The sequence below is a fragment of the Eptesicus fuscus genome, chromosome 7, assembly GCF_027574615.1.
Source record: "Eptesicus fuscus isolate TK198812 chromosome 7, DD_ASM_mEF_20220401, whole genome shotgun sequence".
Taxonomy (NCBI): domain Eukaryota; kingdom Metazoa; phylum Chordata; class Mammalia; order Chiroptera; family Vespertilionidae; genus Eptesicus; species Eptesicus fuscus.
The window spans coordinates 74470389-74496435 of record NC_072479.1 but is presented as its reverse complement, the minus strand read 5'-3'; the positions used below and the strand labels follow the sequence as shown (position 1 = coordinate 74496435).

Below are 26047 nucleotides of genomic sequence, written 5' to 3'. Positions count from 1 at the left end.
AGAGCAAGTCATGTAACCCAACTTGCTGTTTTGTTCATCTCAGCCATATGGGAATTTGACATATAGAAATGTTGACATATATAACTTTCTCAGATAAGGGAATGAATTCTTAGAGTCGGGATTTTAAAGTTCCCTTTCCTGGGTATGCTCCACTCTGGTATAAGGCTGTTCATGGACGTCTATGCTCTTCTTTTTCCCAGAAGGCAGAACATTTGTTTGGAGAGGATCACCATAAACACCTGGCTCTCAGGCCCCTCCTTCCCAAATGAACTTGGACTCTTTTTGTCTTAAATGGTTCTTCTCCTCTCTTCTTGGAAGTGGAAGTTTTGTGGGAAGCAAGTTTCTCCACTAACCCATTTTTCTCCATGTTTGTAGGTACTCCCTCCTAATCTTAATAGATTCCCAAAAGTGTCTCTCAGCTTGGACCCTGACTCCACTTGTTCCTCTACAGCTGCGTTTCTATTGTCCAGAGTAGGCATTTTCTTCCCTGCTTGGTTGGAAGACTTGATGAGGACAAGCTAATCCACCATCTTATCGTTCAACTAGAGTCCAACCAAAAGGTCTGCTCTCAGATGTTCAGAGAATGAGCTGGGTTGTTGGTAAGATCTGAGTTTCTTTTCTCTAACATTCCTCCTGGACTTCTTGGCTCTATACTGCCATGCCTTCATTATCTAACATTGTGTAACAAATCATCCCAACATTTAACAGCTTAAAACAGCTAATATTATCATTTCACATAGTTTCTGAGGGATCTGGATTAACTTAGCTGGATGGTTCTGGCTCTGGGTCTTGCATGAGGTTGCAGTCAAAATATTGGCAAGGGCCACAGTCTCTGAAAACTTGACTGGGGCTAAAGGATGTGCTTTCAAGCTCATTCATGTGACTTTTGGCAAGCTGCTCAGGACACGGCTTCCCCCAGGAAAAGTAATCATGAGATAGAGAGAGATAGGAAGATAGATAGGTAAGTAGGTAGATAAATAGGTAATCTCCCAAGATAGAATCTGAAATCTTTTTATAAACTAATCTCAGAAGTGACATATTGTCACTTTCTCTCATATGCGATTGGTCACATAATCCAACCTTGGTACAATGCAAGAAAGGACTATACAAAAGTATGAGTACCAGGAAGTTGTGGGTCCTTGTGGGTAATCTTAGAGGCTGCCTTATATACCACCTACCCTTCTCTTGACTTAAATGATAGCATTCAGCTCCTAGTCTAACTTCATGACCTTTGTGCTGGTCAGTTCACCAGCATTTTTAAAGCAATCTCTCCTCTCCCTATTACATGGTGTTTTCCTTACCGGCAAATATTTGCCCATTAGCAACAAACATTCTGGTCTTATGGTGGATTTTTCTACCTTTTGTTTCTAAATGTCTTCATTTAGCTTTAAGTTGAAATGTACTCAAATACAAAGGCTCATGGATTCCCCAAGCTGGTCCCCAGATCTCCCCTAGTGCCTATGCAACCTCACTGGCTTATGGAAACAGCTTATTCATAGCTGGGCTAAGTGCTCCAATCCCACCTGCAAGGTGAAATCACTTTCCTTAATGTAGTAAAACTCAGCACCTTCTAAGAGTCCATGCAGAGGATTAGAAGAATGGCTCATGCAGTTCTCGCTCCCTTCTCAGGAGTGCCTTGCTGATTATTGCTTTTTGCCACCACGTTGTGTTGGAACTTTGTGGAGTTATCTCCAAGTCTCTCACCCATTTTTTCTCTTTATAATCTTTAAGGCCTAACATATCTGTAACTGTCAAATAAGCTTTTATGGAAAGGCTAAACAATTACAAAGAAAGATTAAAAAAAAAGAGAATCTAGCTAACAAAGTAGTTGAGAGACTTTCAACTTACATTTTACTCTGAAGTGCTGGTCTACTCTTCCTAGCTACCTCCCTGCATCCACTTGGAAAAAGGCTTTTGTTAACCCCCACCAGTAGGACTCACTTTCCCAGACACCTCGATTCCTTATCATCTAGACAGAATGGAGACAAAGCTTTTCTCTCTTATCTACCTAGAGGTCACCCCTACAGTTCCTCTGCTTCAGTAATTGCCTCTTCTCATGAATGCATCAGAAAAGACATCACCCATCTGTTAGGGGGGAAACTGCTTCCAAACCCGAAGAACTGTGCCTCTGCCCTTGTCATCCTTGATCCGATGGCCATTTTCCAACGAGCACAGTAACCTGATATTCACCTAAGTGATACAAAACCTGAAAGTTGTTTTCTGACAACTACTACCATGATCAATTTTTTAAATTATTGATGTAACTTCAGTTCAATTCAGTCCATACCGAGAGGATAATTCCCAGAGCAAATCATAAAATGGCTACAACAAATGCTTTGACAGGAGGCTTTTTTATATTGTTCCTCCTACTAGGGTATGTAGGCAGTAAATTGAATATGACATCCTTTCAAAAGTGAGATGTAGATTCCAAATTCATTTCCCGGCCCATGGTCAACTCTGACTTCAAATCTTCTATTTGTACTAAGTATAATGGCATCTAGAACTTTCAAAAGAGGCTGAAGGTTCTGGAACACAGGCTTTAATCACAGGGTTCCTCTTGCTGTAAAGAGTGACCCTCCGGATGTATCTTTCCTCTGCACAATACCTGTCATTTAAATCACATACTTTAACTGTGTCAGTATTCTTTGTACCTGAGATGGAAAGAAGCTTTCCTATCAAGGGCCGGGAGTACTGTATTGTGAGGAATGATAGGGTGGCATCCATCATGAGTAGCAAAGACTGATGCAGTTGTGCAGCCCAAGTGCCATGAATAGGCTGTGCCCACTCTAAAAACATTGTCTAGTTGGTGGCTTCTGGTATCATCCATGTTCTTTGACCATTAGCCCATCTAGGCCAAATATGCAAGATGCTCAATTCCAAGGATCTATTGGAAAGTCTTTCTGCATTCCCTCCCCCAGACCATGGAAGGTCAACGAAAAAGGACAGGAAAAACATTCTCATTTACACCCCTTTGGGTGAATTTGCATTTTAAATGGAAAAGATTGAAATCACACTTAAAAGAAAAGAATTTCTGAAGTTGCTACAGATATCCAACAACGTACACCAACATGAAACAAATCGTTTTTGAAAAGAGGCTCAAGAGGACAATAGTTTCTTTTAAAGAAAGGGGAGAAAACCTCCTGACATGATTTTATAAAACACCACACCAAATATTTTAGGCATTCGTGAGAACTGGTTCTGGAAGCTGGGTAAAGAAAAGACATATTCTTTCCCAGCACCCACATAGCTCTAACTACCCTCCCCACAGTCTCCAGAGTTCACATAATTGGCCCCAAAATTTTCAGATGCTTGAGCCAAGTCCATGGAGTAAAATATCTGCCATTTAAATGTTCTTTGCTTCTTTCAACCATGTCTCTTTTTAAATATCTTACTTGCTTCTTTGTCTAATAAGTAACCTTAGTGATTTATGAAATCACTGATTTGTTTCCCTCTTTCAGTATGAATATACTCATCTTTTACGGCAAAGATAAGTTTGTGGGATTTAGGATATGCTAGCTTATTCAATTTGGGTCTGATTTGTTGCTAAGTTAAGGATCTTTACATGGGTATATGTGGGTGACAGGAAGGAAAACATCTTTCTTTACACTTGAAGATGAGAAGGAGTTAATAGTAATTAATGGTACATCAAGTCTCCCTTTAGGTAACTAGCTAACATTTAAAGTATAAATAATTCAATCAGGCAATTTTTGAATCCCATGAATAGTTGCTAAAAAACTATACCATTCATTGTGTAGACAGTGGAAGTTGTAAATATCCCTTATCGCTGAAGAGCTTGCAACCTCACAAAGAAGGTAGGCACACAAGTATAATTTCCCATTTTTCTGTGATAATTGAGTATTATTGCATTATGGCTAAATGGACAGACTCTCCTCCTCAAAGAAACATGTTCTTAGAACTTTTTAATGTAAGATAAACAATTTTCTCATCTACAAGTCTAAAGTAGAAATGGAAAAGGATTTGGGGGTTTATACCTGGGACACCAACAGTCATGCTTTATGCAGAGTATTTGACAATGTATGAAAATCACTCGGTTGGGTTATCTTGATCCCATTTTACACATAAAGAAATTTAACCTCATAACGATTCTATTCTATTCCTTTAAAGCCACATAGCTGGTAAGAGTTAGAATTGGGACTCAATCTCAAATATTTGTATTCCTAGTTCCGTTACAACATATATCCAATTAATTCTTCTCTATATTTATATAAGCATCTTCGATACCCAGGGAAGCCCCACATACAAGGGTATACAATTCAGTAACTCCATTTTCTACATTTTTTATGTCTTTTCTTGAGAAAGGGAAATGACTTCTTGAAGTAATTGCAGTTACCTGCTCATTCTCAAGCTCCACTGAAGAGAGGAAGAGAGAGAAATGTCAGAGAGAAGATTCGATTAGACATCAGACTCGAGCTATTAAACACGACATACAATAGGTTACTGGTGACGGTTGTGCAATGTGCTCGAAGGGTAACTAAAAACAGGACAAACTCTCAGCTGCTCAGGGAAGTTTTTAAACATAGTTCTGCCTGAAGGTCAGAGAGTAGATCCAGTAATTTCCAAATCCCTATAATTACATGATTTAGGAGAAATGGCAATAAAAAACTCTTTTTTTATCCCAAGTGGAAGCAAAACATTCAGTGTCCAGGTTGATGGTCAATAATGAACAGAGTGAGTTTTACTTTGTGTGAGCTTTTAAAACAGAAACATTTATCTCGAACTATTTTTTTCTTTTGGTTTTTGCTCTTGTTAAATTCTCGAGTTGGAGACTTGTGACATTTAACCTGGACTATTTGATGTTGTAACAGCTAACATTGCCTGTGAGGAAAACAACTTTATACTTCAAAGACAAAAAAAGAGAAAGTGTTCAGATACAAAATTTTCACTACCGTTTCTTATCATCCCAAATACATAGCAAACCTACTATATTAAGAGTCTGTGCTGCGGGCTAAGGGTGGCCGGGGAGAGGTCAATGGAGGAAAAAGGAGACTCATGTAATACTTTAAACAATAAAGAATTTAAATAATAAAAAAAAGAGTCTGTGCAAGACACCAGGGAGAACATAGAGAAGGATAAGACACAACACTTGTAATTGAGCCAACTATAGCAAGTTTATTGGGATCCGATTTGATTCATCAAATGGCAAGGAATCTCTGTGATGCATTTGCAGTTCAAATTAAAACTCCCTGGAGTCATTTCTTTGAGTCTCAGCTCTAATTCACTTCCAGACAGCCCTGCAGTTTCAGGTGATTTGTATAGCTTCTGCAGACTGTGGAGGAAACTCTTGGCAATCAGATGTCTTATTGAAATATAATTTACAGATCAAATCAGAGATGAGGCACAAAAGCAACTCCGAGGGAAGAGAGGGTGAAATGCCCCTTAACCCTACACTCCCCACCCCAGGTAGGCACTTGATAAATACTTGTTAAGTAAATAAAGGTGCTATGTTAGATACGGAGACTACAAAGGCGAGGAGCACATGACCCCCCACTATGGAAGGTCTCCTCTCACGCAGGACAGGGACACACAAATGACTTTTAACAGGATAGACTTGCCTGTGTTGGAGCCTTGAACCATCCCCAACTTGATCAGAGCAGAAGTCACAGGCACTGCATTAAAAGAGGTCATGCACCCCTGCACTTTGTTCATGTAATTCCTGTCTGCTCATCTTGCAATGTCAACCTTGAACCTCCTCACACATCAATGCATCTCATTCCTGACCCATTTGGCTTTACATCTTGGTCCTGCCTGTTGGTGTCTAGCTTGACTTGGACTGGTGACCTGAGTTAGAACTGCTTACCTTGGCACCGCCCCAGCAAATCTGTAGGAGAGAGCAATGACCCTTAACTCGCTGGGCCATCTGCATTAAAACGTGGCTTTGCTATTTATTAGCTCCCTATTGTGATCTTGGGCACACACATAACTTTTTTGTGTATGCTTCAGTTTCCTAAGCTATTGAATTAGGGTTATAATAGTACCAAACTCAAAGCATTGTTATAAAGATTGAGTTAATACTTCTAAAACACTTGAAAATGTTCCTGGCACATAAATTTTGTATTAAATAAAGTTTACCTCCATTTGGTTTTCTCTCCATAGTGTTTCATTAAGCTGCAGCTAATAGGCCCGATGGTCCTCGCACACGACTAGCTGGCCAAGAGCATGGAGTGAGCAAAGGTAAGAAGGTGGGAAAGTAAAGACTGTCTCTTTAAGAGTCCCATCTGGTTAAAGCACTGAGCTCAAGGGGCTGCATGTATAGTAGCAGTTTTAAAAGGTTAAAAAGACCAGGTTTTGGAGTAACTTGAATACCAATATGGGGAGCGTGTAATCTATTCTGTGTGCCATGTGACATCACAGGATTGGGTCAGTGCTCCAGAAAGAATTCTAGTAGTAGGAGGGACAGGAGGCTAAGACATGGTGCAGGCAAGAAACTATTTTTTTTCCAAAAGTTGCAATGATCTAGGCAAGTGATAATGAACCATGAAACTAAGGCAGTGACAAAATAACAGCAATGTGGAGAGAAAATGCTAAGACAGTAGAGACTATCTGGAAGCAAAATGCAGAAAAATTATTTGTATGTCTATGATATGTCAGGTATCTACAAGGTGCTTTGTAAACATTGTCTCATTTAACTGGCGCTATATCTAGGTTGGGTAAATAATGGGTACTTGATTAATTCAGATGAAGAAATGCAGGGAGTTAAGCAATTTGCCTGAGGTCACAGTTCTAGAAAGCAGCAGAACAAGGATTCAACCCAGTCAATCTGGTTCCAAAGTCTGATTTTTTTTTCCCACTGATTAAGTTCATGTAGGAAATGAGAGAAAGGAAAAAGCTGAATGGTCTCCCCAAAGCTGGAAATGCAGTAATCCAGAGGAGAAAGCTTGAGAGAGGAGAATTTCAGTAGGGAGGACATGGTCCACAGTGTCAGATGCTGGTAAGATCAAAGAGCATAAGAACACAGAGAAGGCCAATGGAGTTGTGTGTAAGAAGGCTACTGGAGATCTTCAGGAGAACCATTTTAGGAGAGTAGAAGGAGCAAGCCCGGATTTAAAAGTGACCGCTTGGTAATAAAGGAAGAAAAACAAGTGGGAAATTAAAATGGGAATGGAGAAAATAGAACATGTTTATAGGTCAAAAAGAAGTCAAGCCAGCAAAGGTGATTGAAAAACATTGTGGAAGTGGCCTGGCTGATGTGGCTACGTGTCCTCCTTTGCACCTAAAGGTCTCTGGTTCGATTCCCTGTTAGGGCACATGCCCAGCTTGTGGGTTCAATCCCTGGTCATAATGAAGATTGGGAAGATGAGATCACACATAGATGAGTCTTATCTGGACAAGAAGTCCCTTTCTCTTCAGAGATCCAAGGGACTTCATGGAGTAGGGCAACAGAGTGAAGGAAGCCCCTGTTGACTAATCTCTGTTTCTCAATGAAGAAGGTGCAAATAATGATCTGCTGAAGCTGAAGGGCTCCAGGGGCCTCTAAGGGACACAGATAAGTGAATAATCCAGGCCCTCCTCTTGCACTCTTTCCTGCCATATTGTTGGATGACCCATGGCAGACATCGAATTCTGCTAGTCTTCCCCTTGTTGGCTTGTGGTTGATTGTTTTTGCTGGGATTATGCATGAGATGCAGTTGGTTTCCAGCTCTTTAAAGTATTCTCACTTTCCCCTGGCAATTATGAAATGTCTTTAAATTCCAGGAAAAAAGTAAAAATTGCAAAAGAGGATATAATTGTAGCAAAATGATCTCTATCTATCTATCTATCTATCTATCTATCTATCTACCTATCTATCTATAGATATAGGTATATATCTATATCTATATCTATATCTATATCTATATCTATATCTATATCTATATCTGCCTAAGCGACCATTAAGACGGAATGACCGGAACAACCAGTTCCTATGACGTGCACTGACCACCAGGGGGCAGAAGCTCAACGCAGGAGCTTTCCCCTGGTGGTCATTGTGCTTCCATAGTGGGAGCACCGCTCAGCCAGAACCTGGGCTCACAGCTGGCGAGTGCAGTGGTGGTGGTGGGAGCCTCTCCCACCTCTGTGGCAGCCCTAAGGAGCGGTGAGCTGAGTGGTAAGGAGCAAGCAGGTGGGCGGTTAGGAGCAAGGGGTCCAGGATTGTGAAAGGGATGTCTGACTGCCGGTTTAGGCCCAATCCCCAAGGGGTCCCGGATTGCGAGAGGGCGCAGGCCGGGCTGAGGCCCCCCCCCCCCCCCCCCGCACGAATTTCATGCACTCCTGAAAATGAGACTAATATCACTTCATTCACCTTTGTCTTGAATGACTGTTACATTTTCTAAGCATTATCCTAGAAAAACGAGGTGCATATTTTTACTGTTCCTGATTGTTCCTCACACTTCATTCCCTCTATTGCAAGACAAGAAGGAACATCCTTGCGTAGTGTAAGTAACAAAAGCATGACTGTTGATGGGAACAATAATAGAAACATTCCCAGTTCTCCCAAACCATAGGTTGGAGTGACTGAACTTTCAAGAGAAGACACTGAAATGTATGCGGAATGGGATGAATTGCAGCCCACCCCCTGAGAAGCGCCACCTCACACCTCCATATTTCTGGAGATCTGAGCGGTCTCGGGGGTTTTCCTGGTGGTAGAGAAAGGGTTGGTGTGCAGCTGCTGTGGTTTAATTCTCACACTCTGTAAGGAAAAGAGCCGAGAGCAACAGCCACCTCACCTGGACACTCAGAGAAAAGTGCGAGAGGGATGCTGAGAGGGATGCTGAGAGGGCCGCGCATGGGTTAGGAGACTGAAAGCACGTGACTGGAAGTGATCCGAATATCCCTTTCCTCTGTTACAACAGTTTTCATCTAAGGATCGAAGACACTTTTGGCGCACAGAGAATTTCATTATGTTTTAGATAACAAGTAGAAAACACACACACACACACACACACACACACACACACACACACACACACACACACTTTTCTTTGAACTTACAGACTCCTGAGAAGACAAACGTGGACATAAATGTAGTTATCATGAGATGTTTATAAAAAAGCAAGCAAACAAACAAAAACAACCACCACAAAACCGACCGTTGAATATGTTTGGGGAATCATTACTATATTAAAGGCTCTCAGAAATCCTTGTCACTTTGCTTCACTCAGTTCCAACTGGAATGCATTTTGGTCACTGCTACTCTAAACAACAATACAGGAGATAGTAGAAGCAATAGTTAGAGGAACTTCATAATTTCAAAGACTTATCTCAAAATATTGACTGAAAATTGTTTTCAATTCAGATTAAAAAAATTTTTTTACAAAGGACTATAGAAATCAGTTATCTGTTTATGCCAACACCTGGATTCAATTTAACTCATTTTTAACAGAAGAATTATACTTTTTATGTTTAATATGGCCACCGCGCCTAGCACAATAAGTGTAATGAACATTCATTAAAAGTTTGATATTTGACTGATGATGCAATTTCTCTGAGCCCCAACTGTAATTCACAGGCATGATTTTTGTGGATACTAACCAAGTCCATAGGGACTGGATCACATGGGCACAAATGGCAAAGCTATAGCACTATTAGGAACCTCTAGCCCTGTTGCCTTTGAACAAATATGAATAACGGTTTAAGGTCTATGCGTGAATAAATTATACAGGACACTTTCATTTATGAGTATAATAAACAGAATTGGAAAGAACATGGGATATATTTTTAGCCTGTGTTTTCCCTTCTGATGTGACGGATGGCTTGATGCTTCATGTTTTTAAAAAGATGTTTTCATTTCCTTTGAGATTCTTATGGGTTCCTTTCAGTTAGGAAAGACTGCTGCCTCCTGTGGCACACAGGTCTGCAGAAGCTGCTTGTGGACTTTGGCGTTAGGGACGTAGGCGTTATTGTGTATTTCTACGATAATTTTTCAGGGATATGTAACTTGCCTATAAAAATATGTCTGTGGGCTGACTACTTGGCAGTGAACATTTTAGTAAGAGACTATATTTAGTAATATCTGAATGTCTAAACAAGTAACACATAGGTAAGCTATTTTTAAAAACTGGGTGACAAAAAACATTGGTTGTTATTGCCACCTTTTCAATGTTTTTGGCTATTACTAAATATCAACTTTCAAATTTATTTTTTTAACAACATTTGAGAAGCATGAATTTGAGTTAGCCCTGCATTGGCCTCATCGTGAAAAACAAATAACTCAAGTCCTTCAGTTGGAAAATTGGTGACACTGAGCTCGGCTTGTTGAGTCAATATTGATGCATATTGACTTAGGTTCTTGGATTCCAATGTTGAAGGATAGCAGTGATATGGGGGTTCTCATTATGGTCTCCTCTTTTCCTCATTAATTCAATTCATTTGATAAGTATGTACAGAGAGTACTTAGCATTCTTAGCTTTGTTCTAGAAGGATACAATGACAGCATTGAAGAACTGGAGAGCATTAGCTTTATTCAACAGGTGATTGCCTGTAACTTAGAAGTGAAGGGAACAAATGCAAGTAAAGAGCGTTGTAATATAACCCTGCATTCAGAGGTATGGCCATTAATACTTTATGGAAGGGGACATACAAATTAATCAACCCACAAATTAAAAAACCCAAATGAATAAGTAATAAGCATATTTGGAAGATAGGTTGGAGTCGTGGAAACTTCATGCATTGAATCCAAGCCCTACCATTGTTACTTAATCCCTTTTAGCCTATTGCCTCCATTTGTAACATCGAGATAATTAGACCTACCTTGCAGGTTGTTGTAAAAATTAGACAAATATAAAGTGCTCAGTAAATGGGGACTGTATGATGAATATTATTGCATGGCAAAATCTCTGTTGCAGTTTCACAGCTAGTAAATGCTAATGGTCACACTCAAAAAGGAAGGTTAGATAGTCCAGAGCAGCCAAGAAAGGCCTTGTCCTTGCAGAGGTAATACCTGCGTGAACAGTAAGTTGTAGACAAGAGGGAAAGGGGAAAAGCTTGGTTTAGAAAGAAAACTTTATTTGATCTTATTTAAAATCCAAAGCTCTGTGGACAAAAGAACAGGGGTTGTATGAAAATAAATCTCACAAGGTTACTGATCATAAATTCCTAACTGGGCAGATCATGGTGGGTGGTCACTTCCCAGGCCTGTAACTTCTTTAGTGAAAGTTTTCAAGCCAGCCCTGTCCATTGTTCTTGTGCATCTAGGTTAACACACCTTTGAAATGCCAGGATACCCTTCAAAGGGGGTATTACCTCTTAAGAGAGCACATAATCTTGTTAATTGGATTACCCTGTAATCCAATCCCTGCTTTGCTTTCTCCAATTTTCCCCTCCTGTATTTCAAATGCATAAGAGGAGCTGCAAACCTGTTATTCTCTGGAGCATTTGAGATCCTGCTCCCTGGCATATGTGATTAGTTTGGCTCAAATAAACTCTTGAAAAACCTTATAACCATGGTTTTGAACTCTATATCCAGTTGTTTGCTTTCCTCCATTTCTTTCATTTGTGATCTGTTTCTTTGTCTCCACATTTTCGCTGCTTCCCTGAGTTGGTAGAGTAGCTTTGTGTGGTAGGTGTCCTATATGGCCCAGTGGCTCAGCCTCCCCCAGTTACCTGAGGTGGACACTTTTGGTGTACCCCTTTGTGGACTGTGTGCAAAGCCTTGTTGTAGTTAAGTTTGTTTTTTTGGGTTTTTTTTTGTAGTTAAGTCTTGATTGTTATTGGTATCACTGGGAGGAATTGACCTCCAGGCCAATTGGCTATGAGGATCAGCTGTGTCTACACTGGGAGAACTTCTGTGCTGGAGACACCCTTATGGGGGAAGACTTGTAAAAGCCTCTGTGCTCAGCATGGATGGGGAAGAGTCTCAGGGCGGAGCAGACAGCTTTGGCTTCCTGTCAGCCCTGCCCTATGAGGCCCCTGAGTCTCAGTGTCCCTTGGTAATCGCTGCAAGCTCCTCTGAGAGAAAGCCACCCTTTCTCTCAGAGTTTTGCCCGCTGCCAGACAGTCCATTTTCTCCCGGAATGAGTCTGGTTTCCCAGAAACTCGCCCAGAACTGGAGTTCAGCGCAGTCGGGAGCTTTTGTCTCCCTCCTGCTTTAGAAAGCCAGCCACACACTCAGCTGCCCATGCACTCAGCAGTCAATCCTCTCTGCACGCGTACGCACCTCTGGACCTCTGCCTTCCACAGCTCCCCTGAGTCTCAGTGTGCTTTCTCTTTTCCTGACAGTCCAGATTCCCCCCAAAATGAGTTTGGGTTCCCAGAGTCTCACCTGGGACTGGAGTTCATCACAGTCGGGAGCTTCTGTTTCCCTCCCACTTTAGAAAGCCAGCCATGCACTCAGCCGCCTGTGCAGTCAGCCGCCCGTCCTCTCCACGCGTGCGCGTCTCCGTACCTCAGCCTTTTGCAGCTCCTCTGAGTCTCAATGTGCTTTCCTCTTTTCTTCTAGTTGTAGAATTTCTACTCAGCCAGCTTTCCTGTGGTTCTGGTTGGTGTCCGTTTTGTCTTTTAGTTGTAGTTTTGATATTGTTGTGTGAGGCAGCAGTTTAGGTGTTTACCTATGCCACCATCTTGGTTTCTCCTCTTGGCTCAAATAAACTCATAAAAATTATCTACAGGTTTGGGTGTTTCTTACGTTGACAGCCCCACATGCTAAAGCCATATGGGAGGACCGTAAATCCAAAATCTCTATATTTTCATGGTCAATAGTACAGTACATTGTTCTTAACACTATGTTTAAGTTGAATTTTAACTTAATTATGGTTATTATGACTAAAATTTCTCTTGTCTAGCGTTGAAAAAGAGCTGAAGGGAGACCTGTGGCAAGACTAAAGAAGGAAAATAATCAAACCACAACAAAACTCATTTGTGATTGGCCATATGTTTTGTAAAATATACCGGTTTATCTTTCAACTAGAGGCCCGGTGCACGAAATTCGTGCACTGGGGAGGGTGTCCCTCAGCCCAGCTTGCACCCTCTCTAATATGGGACCCCTCGGGGGATGTCCAACTGCAGGATTAGGCCCGATTCCACAGGAAACGGGCCTAATCCAGCAGTTGGACATCCTTCTCACAATCCGGGACTGCTGGCTCCTTAACCGCTCACCTACTTGCCTGATTGCCCCCTAACTGCTTCCTTGCTGGCCTGATTGACCCCTAACTGCTCCTCTGCAGGCCTGATTGCCCCCAAATACCCTCCCCTGCTGGCCTGATCACCCCCAAGGCTTTTATTAGTATAGATATGACCCTGCACAGAAAATTTTACTAACCCTGCTTTACAATAAGGGCTTGACGATTGAATCATTAGGACCAGACACCAAGATTTCCTTTCTTTAAATAGTGGAGGGAATACTTATCTTGTATTTAAGTTGCCCGGAAATTAAAATGAGATAATGACTTAGAAAAGCATAAAAGCACCACATAAAGACAACTGTCTTTTTAATGAAGTGGCAAAATGAAAAACACTTTTTATTCTCCCCTTCCTTCCTTTACAGCTTTTATTTAATCTTTGAAATTCATAAAAATTTCACTCCAATTTTCATTTCTTTACATTCAACATTATTTTGTATTGGTTTCAGGTTTTATATTAGTTACAGAATAGTGGTTAGACAATCATATACTTTACAAAGTGTTCCCCGATATTTCTAGTACCCACCTGGCATCATACCATCATTACAACACTACTGACTATATTCCCTATTTAAGTGACAATGGGTTTACAGGTTCCTTTCAATCTTTCTTTTGTATTTTTTTGTCCTTCCTTTTCTTTCTCACTTCTTCCCTCATTTTCTTTATATAGTATCTCAATTGGCCATCAAAGATCAGTGAAGGCACTGGGACACGCTTCATCCATTTTACAGACCAGGAAACTGAGGCCAATTCCAGTTGGCTGTGGAACTTGACTCAGGAAGCCCTCAGAGCACACAGGAAGCCCTCAGAGCCATGCTCTTTGCACTTCCCAAGGGGCAGCGGCCCAGCAAACAGAACAAACCTTCCAGTCAGGCGTCCCAGCCTCTTCCTCAAGCACCTCTTCATTGCGGATGCTCCACATTCTTTCCTCTCCCCGCATTCTTTACTGCGCCCCTTCTCCGAAGCAGGTGGAAGGCTTCCCACTCACTGCCTAGGCATGCTCTGCTATGGGGCAGGGTGTAGCGAGCTTGCTTTTGGGTGAAGGCAGGAGCAGGAGTCACTGCCTCTGAAGTGTGAAGGCCACCTGAGCTAGGCCCATTAGCACTGGGAGCTTCTCTGAATCACGTCAGTCAGTCCAGTACCCTGCAGTGCAGCACCCCTTCACTGAGGTGGCTCCACCCCTCAACCCCCGCCTCAGGGGTGAGGGTCCTTGCCCCTCTGCCAGGAGTCCTTCCATGCCCCTTGATCCCTGGCTGGGCCCACCCACGTCTTGGGGGCACTGCAGAACCTCTGTCTCTCTGCAGATAAAGCAGATCCCTGCCCTAGGTCTCTGCAAAGCTATGAATCTGTGGCCAGAGGCCTGGTCTGGGAATCAGCAACCACATGCCTGCAATGTTCCCAGGGACCCTGGGAGCGGCTGGGCAAGTCCTGCCACGCCCCCCCCCCCGTGGCAATCGCCACCTGGATCACCCGAGGAGTGCCCGGCTGTGCCCGGCCACGCCCCCCCGGTGGCGATAGCCGCCTGGATCATGGATCACCACGGGAGCGCCATGCTGGGCCCGGCCACGCCCCCCCCCCCCCCCCCCCCCCCCCCCCCCGTGGCGATCGCCGCCAGGATCACCGCGGGAGCGCCCGGCTGGGCCCGGCCACGCCCCCCCGGGTGGCGATCGCTGCCTGGATCACCCGCGGAGAGCCCGGCTGTGCCCGGCCACGCCCCCCCGGGTGGCGATCGCCGCCTGGATCACCCGAGGAGCGCCCGGCTGTGCCCGGGCACGCCCACCCGGGTGGCGATCACCGCCTGGATCACCCGCGGAGCGCCCGGCTGTGTCCGGGCACGCCCTCCCTGGTGGCGATCACCGCCTGGATCACCCGCGGAGACCCCGGCTGTGCCCGGCCACGCCCCCCCGGGTGGCGATCGCCGCCTGGATCACCCGCGGAGAGCCCGGCTGTGCCCGGGCACGCCCTCCCTGGTGGCGATCGCTGCCTGGATCACCCGCGGAGAGCCCGGCTCTGCCCGGGCACGCCCCCCCGGGTGGCGATCGCTGCCTGGATCACCCGCGGAGCGCCCGGCTGTGCCCGGGCACGCCCCCCCGGGTGGCGATCGCCGCCTGGATCACCCGCGGAGCGCCCGGCTGTGCCCGGGCACGCCCCCCCGGGTGGCGATCGCTGCCTGGATCACCGCGGGAGCGCCCAGCTGGGCCCGGCCACGCCCCCCCGGGTTGCGATCGCCACCTGGATCACCACGGGAGCGCCCGCCCGGCTGGGCCCGGCCACGCCCTCCCGGGTGGCGAGGATCACCCGCGGAGCGCCCGGCTATGCCCGGGCACGCCCCCCCGGGTGGCGATCGCTGCCTGGATCACCGCGGAGCGCCCGGCTGTGCCTGGGCACGCCCCCCCGGGTTGCGATTGCTGCCTGGATCACCCGCGGAGCGCCCGGCTGTGCCCGGGCACGCCCCCCCGGTGGCGATCGCTGCCTGGATCACCTGCGGAGAGCCCGGCTGTGTCCGGGCACGCCCCCCCGGGTGGCGATCGCTGCCTGGATCACCCGCGGAGCGCCCGGCTGTGCCCGGGCACGCCCCCCCGGGTTGCGATCGCTGCCTGGATCACCCGCGGAGCGCCCGGCTGGGCCCGGGCACGCCCCCCCGGGTGGCGATCGCTGCCTGGATCACCCGCGGAGCGCCCGGCTGTGCCCGGGCACGCCCCCCCGGGTGGCGATCGCTGCCTGGATCACCCGCGGAGCGCCCGGCTGTGCCCGGGCACGCCCCCCCCGAGTGGCGATCGCTGCCTGGATCACCCGCGGAGAGCCCGGCTGTGCCCGGCCACGCCCCCCCGGTGGCGATCGCCGCCTGGATCACCCGCGGAGAGCCCGGCTGTGCCCGGCCACGTCCCCCGGGTGGCGATCGTGCGGAGGACCCCCGGAACTAAGAGAATTGGGCGCCGCCATCTTGGTCTTCTCAACAGCCGGAAAGGCCACCTGGAGTCCCGCCCCCAGCCTCTCGCAGGCCCAATCATGGGCATAGCGGAGGTACGGTCAATTTGCATATTTCTCTATTATAAGGTAGGATCACACATTAAGTTGAGCACTAGGCCTGGTCCTTTCCCAGACATGATCTCCTTCCACCCTGTTAGGAAGTGTGCATTATTACCTTCCTTTTAACTATGAGGCAATAAGCTCAGAGAGCCTAGCAGAGCCAGGATTAGAACATGGTGTCATTTACCCTTTCTACTGCTATTCTTACATTTCAACTGAGGGAGCAGCACAGGCAGTATATAGAGGCAGGGTACTCCCTCTTGGGAGGGAGATGGGAGTGTAGCATGTAAACCATGGGATTCAAATGGGGGCTGGATCAAGAGACCATCACATAACCATATCTACACTAATAAAAGTGAAATATGCAAATTGACCGTCACTTTGCTATACCCACCAGCCAATCAGGAGTGACTATGCAAATTAAGATGGCGGCGACCCCACCCCCCAGCTGCTCTGGGCCTCTGGGCAGCATGAATGCAGGCACAGAGTGGCCAGGCGGGGCTGGAAGCCTGCTATGAGGGGGAGGGCGGGGGGCGGAGGGAGCTACAGGAGCGGCGCTCTACCCAGAGCGAAGACGGAAGGCGGTGCAGAGCGAAGGCCTGGGTCCCAGGTGCCAGAGGAAAACCGGTGCCAGCAGCCAGGGGAAGGAAGGCCTATTGCACGAATCTCTTTGTACAATAGGCCTCTAGTTTTAAGATGATTGTCCAAGGTGCTGTTAATTCATCAATGTTGTGGTTCCCAGTGAGACCCCAGAAACATACATCCTGTTTTCTCATTTACTTTTTTAGGGGGGTGGGGCAGCATACTTTGGTATTGTACCAATTTCTATGACATGTGTGTTTGAGATAAGCAGCTGCTGAATCCTTATCTCCTCCAGCAAGCCTTCCAGGACTACTATCAAGGATGGAATACTTCCCAGCAATGCCACCCACTGTAGACAGTCAAGTCCTGTGACTCCTCCCATTTGTCTCTTTTCCTCTTCAGGGCTGCTGACCTGTCTTTCCTTTTATTCAATGTTGACAATAACATTACCTACACCCCTTTTATAGTCCACATCTTGTTAGCTGGTTATCTGACTGCCTCACCTTAGAAAGCAGAACTTTGACTGTTTACTGAAACTCTTGGGAAAAGACTGAATTTGGAAACCTGTGAGCATTTTTATTTCAAGCAGGAGACCAGAGCTCCCAGGAGCCAGACCAGCCTTCCACTGAAGCTTTGGGATACTTTCTGGACTCCCCATTTTGCTCTCTGAGTTCCCAGGTGCACTCAGTGTGGTATAGGTCAAGTTGTCAATGACAATGAATTTCAGCACTCTGTCCAGCAAGGCCCCAGCCTCCAAAGCAACTACAATAGGATCTACTCCCCTACCACTGACCAACAAGAGCTTTTAGAGGATTGGTAAAAAAAGTTAAGAGAAGAGTATAATATTATTTAAATATATTTTTAAAGCCCTTTTTGCTTTATTACAAAAGAAATCCACATTTATTGTACAGTCTTTGGAAAATATTAGGATTTGTAGATGATTAATTGATAACAAAGCAGAGGTATTTCTCAGCTGGTTCCCACTCTCTTTCCCACATTCTATACTCCCATTAAAGGACAAATATGACAATGTAGCAAAACATTTCTTTTCCTTTTTTCTCTTTTTAAAACTGTATCTTACAGAGGAGTGGCAGATCTAAAATTTTACATAAGAGGGTCTTAGGGGCCATGTCTTACTGTTATAAAGAGAGGGGTCAATTTGTGAGTTTGTATAGTGCTTGACATAAGACTTAGTACACACATATCAATTATTCATTTTTAAAAATGACTCATGAAGATGTTTTGGAATATAAAGTCCTTCCAAACCCTATTCCCAAAGACACAGTTGCTGCAGAGGAGTGTGTTTAAGAGACTATTTCATTAACAAGCATTTATTAAATACCTTCTATGTGTAAAGCCATAAGGTTGATTCCAGATGAAAAGAGAGACACACAAACTTTGGTTCCTGCCTTTAAGGAATTTTTAAATAACAAAAGAGACTTTGTTTGACATGTAGGTCACTCTCTACTAAAAATAATACTGTGATGAAATCCCTGTGGTTGAATTCTTTTGCACATCTATAAATATTTCCTTGGGGGTACGTTTTAGAAGAGGATTTGTAAGGTGTCACTTTGATGCTCTTAGAACTTATGATCAAATAATCAGACAAATCCACAAGACATAGATAGAAAGTAATGTATTATTATTTTAACATCTATAAGCCTTGCGTGTTTCTAAAACATTAAAAGTGTATGCGCAGAATGCAAGAGTTTGGCTAAAAAGACATTTAAATATCTCAATAGTCTAAGACATACAAAGTCCAATCATATAAGGAAGTTTCAAGAGTGAGTATTACAGATCCTAATATGATTTGAAAATTAGGTAATAAAATGACTCACCTCTAAGATCTTTAGCTATGTGAACACCTTTTGTTGTAAATGATGAACTCTCAGAGCAAGGCCATAAATAGGGCTCAGTGTGTCAGAATGCCCCATCGGTGTCACAGACAAGGATGCAGTGTTGTCTGAGCCTGCACCATCTGGCACTTATGAAGCTTCAGCAACCTGAAAGACAATGCAAAAATTACATGGGAGGTGACCCCCCAAACTGTGAAGGATGACATAATCGCTTCCTTAGTGGCTAAGCATCTTCCAACTGCAATATTTGGAAAGTTGTTCATGGTGTTAATATATTTTATGTTAGGAAATCTAGGTATACTTATTGGTTTGGGTACTTTCAATGGCTGGAATTTGATCTATTAGAGTTAACAGATCAGTTTTGTTTTGTTTTGTTTTTAGTTATAATTCAAAACATGTAATATGTAATGGATTTAGACTTGTGATATAATTTGAAATTTTATCTAGTTGATATACATATTAGAATAGTTAAGAGATCTTAAAGTTCATTATACTTAGGAGTTCCTTTTATTAGATGTATGGTCTATTTGGTACCAGGAGGGTTTTATTTGTTAAATCAGACAATCATAGTACTAGAAGAAAATGAGTATTTTAAATTTGTAAATAGAGTCTAAGATGTTCAAAGGAGTTCATTTCAATGTAAATGAGAGAAAACATTAGTTGATGGCCCTTAAATATGATTGAAAATATTTACTAAACTTAGAATATTATTTGTAAATGGAATCCAAGACCTTTATACAAAACTACTGTTTAGAATTTGTAAATTTAATTTAAAAAATTCTAGATAGTTTTTTTCTACACACAAAACCCTCCATCAAAGATAATTTTTAAAAATAAATATTTTTATTGATTTCAGAGAGGAAGGGAGAGGGAGAGAGAGATAGAACATCAATGATGAGAGAGAATCATCCATTGGCTGCCTCTTACATGGGGATGGAGCCCACAATCCAGGCATGTGCCCTGATGGGGAATAGAACCTTGACCTCCTAGTTCATGTGTGGAAGCTCAACTAACTGAGCCACACCGGCTAGGCAAGTCTAGTCTTTTGATAACTATTGGGTAGCTTATGTCTAAAGTTTCAAATTCTTTATCCCTAATTAACCATATACAGTTATTCCTATAATATATTTTAAATCTTTTTTTCTGTTCTTCCTTCATTTTTCTTATTTTTACTGAATTTTTAATAATCTTGGTCTAGGGCACACATTCTGACATAAGCTGAATGGCATAATAAAGTTATAGGTAAAAATGACAAATTATTTAAAGATGCATAATTTTCTTCTGCAAGGACATACATGCATGTTTAGAATTTAGAAACTGAAAAGAAACCTACTGGTTGGAAAGTTTTCATATTATTAGGGAGAAAAGAAGAATTGAGATGACCTTATGAAAGAACCACAAAGCTAATTAAAGGTTTGTGAAATAGGCTCCATAGGAAAAGGCTTAAAGGTCTGGAATATTTTAACTGGAGAAAACTGAGGTGAAGTGTCTAAACAAAGTGGTTTGACTAAATTTGGCTTAAAAATACTGGTTGAAGTCCTTCCAATAAACTCTCTCTCACCCCAGGCCCCACATTAAAGCAAATAAAGCTGATTTTTTGTTTCTTCTCAGCTGGCCTATTGAGTACAGAATTTGAGGGTCTCTGAAAATAAGAAGAGATATTCTATGAATTAAATGCTAAAGACATTTTCTTCCCACTAGAGATAGTGAAAAAAAGAATTAGCTTAAACTATAGAAAGAAGATTATAGGTGAACATCAGAAAAAAGTTTTAAATCTCAGATGGCATTATACAAATAACATATCTTTTTTTTCAGGAAAAAGAAACTGAAATACATAGACCATCCTTTCTTGGATGGTAGAGATGACTATGAAAAAGTGCTGAGAAAATAAAGGCGAAAGGAAAGGAAGTGAGGATAAACATAGTCAAGTCCTAGGCAAAAATGTAAAGACATCAAATCCAGCCATTTAGTTCTTCCTGCATCCTTTGTCACGGTCAGGTTCCAGGAAAGTAGCTCCTCTGGACCCTTACTTTCGCAATCTCTGCTCTGAGCCACCCTGTCTCACTCTAACTAACTTGTCCCCATCCCCCGGGGCTTTGCTTTTTATTAGATAAAAAACCTGCTCATCTGCCAAAGTAGTACTTTTTAAAATGTTAATGGAACCCCTTGGTTGGTATTATCTTTGCCCAAATAGCACATTTACTTTATAATCAGATTCCCCTGAGTATTTGTCACTTTACTCAAAGCAATGCCTTTAACAGTAGAACTCCTTGAAACTTCGTTAGGTCCATGTAGAGTAAGCAGATTTTAGAGTATCTAAATACTCCACGTATATTCATTCACTTAACAAATAGTTATTAAGCACTTCCTATATTCTAGGCACTGTTTTGGGTATGGTGACATCTGAGGAGAACAAGATATACAATGTCCCTTTCTGATAGCATTGCATTCTAGTGGAATTTGTAGTAGACAAACTATAATGTCATATAATGATAAGTGCTATGATGAAAAGACAATAGACTGATGAGTTAGTAACTGGACAGGGTTGGGTGGGATAGAGGATGGGAGTGTGTGAATGGTGAGTTGAGCTGGGTTACTATAGCATTTTTCTATGATCCGACCCAATCAGGCAGCTTGGTCTCAAAGATAACTGACTTATCTATTCTTCACTAGCAACCTCACCCACAAGGCTTAAAATTTCTTAGTTCCATCCCAATTAATGTAAAAGACCCTGTGGGAGTACACTCAACAATACTGTATTCGTTTATCGAAGTAGATGCTGTGACGTGGTTATTCCTTGGGGAGCAGTATTTTGATCTATTTCATATGCTCCAGAGGCCATCTTGTAATGCTACATTTCAGGATTGAACACAGCTGTGCTCTAGACATCATCCAGTCCAGATATTTTCCATTCCTTGGGAGGTTAAAAATAATGATTTCCTTACCCATAAATACATGCTTTCCCTATAAAATAGAAATATAATAGCTACTTCACAAGATTATGCTGATGAAATAAAGCATTTATCCAGTATAGCACCTGGGGCACAGTATAAAAATAAATATATATTTCTTTTTTCAGATAGTCTTGAAAACATTTTTTTAAATTTATTGGACCAGAGTATAAAGATATGCTTCAGAAAAATTGCCTAATGGCACCTGCAATTATTAAAAAAAAAAAGTGAGGGTATTCATATCTTGAAATCATATAAAAAGATTAAATGTACCATCTTTTCTCCCTTTGTAATGTATAAGGAACTATTATAATGCTCTGAAGCATTGAAACCGGTCTTACAGATAGCTTAAATTGTATCCACAATAATATTAGCGATTTACATTGATTTTTCAGACTGGTAATAAAAATCTAGGCTTCTAGAGGAGAGCGAATTTTCCTAACGTAGCACTTCCTATCCATCAGTCACTACATTACACTTGGATGTCCATGTATTTCTTTAACAACTATTTTTTAAAGAACTTAACACGTACTGGTTGTTTATTAACTACTGGAAATCTGTTCATGAATAAGACACCATTGTGCCCTCAAAAAGACTAATGTGTGTGAGACTGAAGAATGAAGTGAAGTATAGGACATTGTATAATAGGAGTACATTCAGTGCACACTGTGGGAGAACAAGAGCAGCAAGATTTCCCCCCAAATCTTCCATAACTTATTGGAGATTTCATTTATTGGAGGTCGACCTTCTGAGGTCACAATTCCACTTTACTGGTAGCATATGATTTCGAATATACCTTTAAAAGGGACTACCTCAGCATTATCATTAAAGCTTCTTTTTTTCCTGTCACCAGAAGCGTGAATATGAATGCTTGATTCTTACCCAAGTATGGTCAGCCAGCGTAAGAATCCGTATTAATGCAGTCATTTTGTATGTGAAGGCTGAATCACAGTTTTGATAAATAAATGACCACTCCGCAGGTCTTTTCTGTAAAGGTGCAAAAGTATAAATGCTAAAGAACACCCACCCCATTTCCCCCCCAGGGAAATCAGATCTCATAAAAGATTTCTTATTTTCTTCCTGGAGTATTTGCATTCAGTGGTTCCCGGAAGCAAAAAATCTCCCACTGGACATACCTCTTGCATCTGATTACCTCCTAAACCATTTCTGCGTTTATTTTTCCCCTGGTTTCCTAGGTGGATTACTAGCCTTCCTTACTACTTATTGCATGCTTACATTTCTGGTTTTTCAGGGGTGAAAATGTTGATATTTACCTTGCACCTTTCTTCTAAACATTGTGAATTCTCTTTGATCAATTTTCAGTCAGAGGCCCTTCTGATCTCTGTTCATGGAGGTTTACCATTTGATGTTCACTAAGACAAAAGAAACACCATTTTAAAATTCAGCAATACCCTGAACCACCTAGAAATGACCCATACTTAGTGGGACGCAACATTATTCAAAATTCCTTGCCTATTTACTAACAAGTAACCTCAGAAAACATCCCTGAAAAGGCTGACAGTTTCTACTTTTGAAAACATTAGGTAATTCAATAAGGTTAAATTCAGGTCAAAATTTTGAAGAAAATATTCAAGTTTTTTTAAAATTTTCCTGCTTTCTTTTTTTTAATTTAGAAATATTCTCTTCACGTTCATGGGAAAGGATTATTACAGTATTTACCTAAAATAAAGAAATACCTCTTTTAAAGCTAAGTATATACCATGAGTAATAATTTATGTCATATATTTCCCAAATTAAAAATACTACTTTAACACTCAAATTCTCCATCCAGTTTGTTGCCTCTTCATACTCATCAGTGTGTGAATACTTATAGAGATATGCATTTTCAAGTTAATTTGCATTTTGTAGAGAAGAAAATATACTTACAGTTTCATTAATAAAGATAAAACACATACTAATTAGGTCAATTAGTGAATGCTCTATGTCAGTGGTCGGCAAACTCATTAGTCAACAGAGACAAATGTCAACAGTACAACGATTGAAATTTCTTTTGAGAGCCGAAAACCAACTTCTGCACATGGGCCACGAAGTTTCAATTGCACTGTATGTGCACGCCCGCATGTGGTATTTTGTGGAAGAGCCACACTCAAGGGGCCAAAGAGTCGCATGTGGCTCGCGAGCCACAGTTTGCCGACCACTGCTCTAGGTCCTTGGACTTAATAAATGAGCTGTATTGTATATGTCTTTATAACTCTCTCTGTTCAGACTGTCAATTACTAGAGATTAGGGACTGCAATCCTTCAGTATGCACAGACCTGACACATAATGGAAGCTCAATAAATAATTCTCAAACTGGACTCTCAAACAGGCCCTAAAGGCTATGGATAAGTAAGAAAAAGAATAAAAATTTAAAAATAAACCTAAATCTCTGGTTATATATTTCTTTAAGATATTGATATACCCTAGCATTATATATAGACTCACTAAAGACTGGTAGATAAAAGGGAATGCAGACCTCCAGGCATAGAGTAATACACTTTATGAGCAAACTAGTCTGAAAGTAGATATGGGTTGTTTGTTTTTTTTCTGTTTTGGTTGGACGTTGTTATTTCTAGTATGTGCAATTAAAGGAACTGAACTGTGGCATCCAATAATTTTCAGTACTTATTGTCTATTTAAGGCCAAATATAGCAAGATTCCAAGAGCAGTGGATTTTTATAATGGTTCCACTTCTTTCCTCTCTCAACAGCTGCGTGTCCTCATGTGTGTGTGTGTGTGTGTGTGTGTGTGTGTGTGTGTGCTTTTCACATCATTACTTTTCTATTTAAAGGTGGAACTTTTTGAGAATAACAACTAGGGAAATGAGTTTAGTCTGATCTGACAAACTAAAAACATGAAAACAAAAATGAACCAGTTTTGACACATCTCGTATTTCACTTTTCTAACACTAGCTCCATCTGCAAAATTAAAAAAAAAATTATCTTAAAAGTTGTTTTCTCTAAAAATACATAATGTAAGAAGGAAGCATTGTAAAGTCATAATTAACGCACAGCCCTGTTGTGTGCATCAGATCCACGTTAATGCACATGAGCTAACTTCATTCAGGATGTCTCTCGTTAAAATGCTGGGCTCATTCTATCCTCTTTGCCCAAAGAACAGTCCTGGGCATGAGGAAGAGAAAAGACTTTTTAAAGCAGCTCCTTGTCCAATGGTCTTCCTTTCATTAATCAATCTAGTCCGTATCTATGTATTGAGTGCTTACTACGTAGTCTCTGATACAAAGATGAATGCAGCTAGGTCCGACTCCTCAGTGAGCCATAGAAGAGTTACCGCTCTATGTGCCCAAAGCACACTGGGTGCAGGAGGCAGGAGCCATGTCACTGTCAGGAGAAGCCAGGGAAGGCTTCCCAGAATTGTCTTTCCAGCTGATCTGGGAGGGAGAGTCGGGGGAAGGAAGGGGAGCAGAGGAGAGGACAGTGGGAAGGAAGGCCCTTCATTTCAGAATCGGTGGAACCACAGGAGTGAAGGCGCAGGCAGCGAAGGACCTCATACGTTTGGGAGGTGTTTGGAAGGGACAGAGGGTAGAGAAGTAAACAGCACTTGGACCCACAGGCCCTAGAAGGAATGTGGGATTTGTTCTTTAGACTTTAGATAGCTGCTGTGTGTGTACTCACCCAGGGGCATGTGAGGCTTTAGGATAAATATAGGGCAACCTCCTAGTATCAATTTAACATGAAGATTTGGGAAGGGAAAACCATCGTTTTTATATAAAAACTAGAGGCCCTGATCCATGCACCAGTGGGGTCCCTCAGCCTGGCCTGCACCCTCTCTCAATCTGGGACCCCTCGGGGGATGTCAGGCTGCCGGTTTTGGCCCAATCTCTGCAGGCCAGGCTGAGAGATTGGGCGAAACCGACAGTCCAACATCCCCCAAGGGGTGTAGTAGTGCACGAAGTGGCAGGTGGCTGGGGTGGAGCCCAAGCCCAGGCCAGGTGCCGCCCCATCCTGCTCATCCTGGCCCCGCTGTGCCTGCTCCTGCATTGAACATCTGCCTCCTGGTGGTCAGTGCACATCATAGCGACCGGTCGACCAGTCATTTGCTCATTCAGTCGTTTGGTCGTTGGGTCGCTTAGGCTTTTATGTATATAGATAAATGTGTATATGTTGCAGAAAGTAAAATTTTCTATCTGGCACAATTGCTTAGAGCTTTGCTTTAGATCCTCACATTTATTCTCTTCCACCCTTAGGTGTTCTTCAGTGATGTCTGGGAAGTACTGGGAAGTCATTGCTTTGTTGGTACAGAGCCTGGACCTGGGTATAGCCACCCAATCCCAATCAAGAGACCAGCACCATTGGGCTGGCTCCTCGCCCCTCCAAAACAAACACCACTCCTCAGTGTTCCAAACATCCCATCCTTCCTCCCTTCTCAGGCTTACATTTGAGTAGGTGCTCAAAGTTTAGGTGAAAGAGTAATCATTATAACACCATTTCTTAAGACTACTGTGTGCCATGCACTTTATATACATTGTGACATTTAATCCTTGCTCTCCTGTTAG

The 26047-nt window shown here is 42.8% G+C and overlaps 1 long non-coding RNA gene across 1 annotated transcript; it reads left to right on the top strand.

Annotated features, from left to right (window-relative positions):
• The first annotated feature begins 562 nt into the window (after window positions 1–562).
• Window positions 563–25964, top strand: LOC129149669 (uncharacterized). Its single transcript, XR_008556525.1, has 3 exons — window positions 563–599; window positions 6115–6192; window positions 25739–25964. It is a non-coding gene; the product is annotated as an uncharacterized LOC129149669 (long non-coding RNA).
• Window positions 25965–26047: the final 83 nt, after the last annotated feature.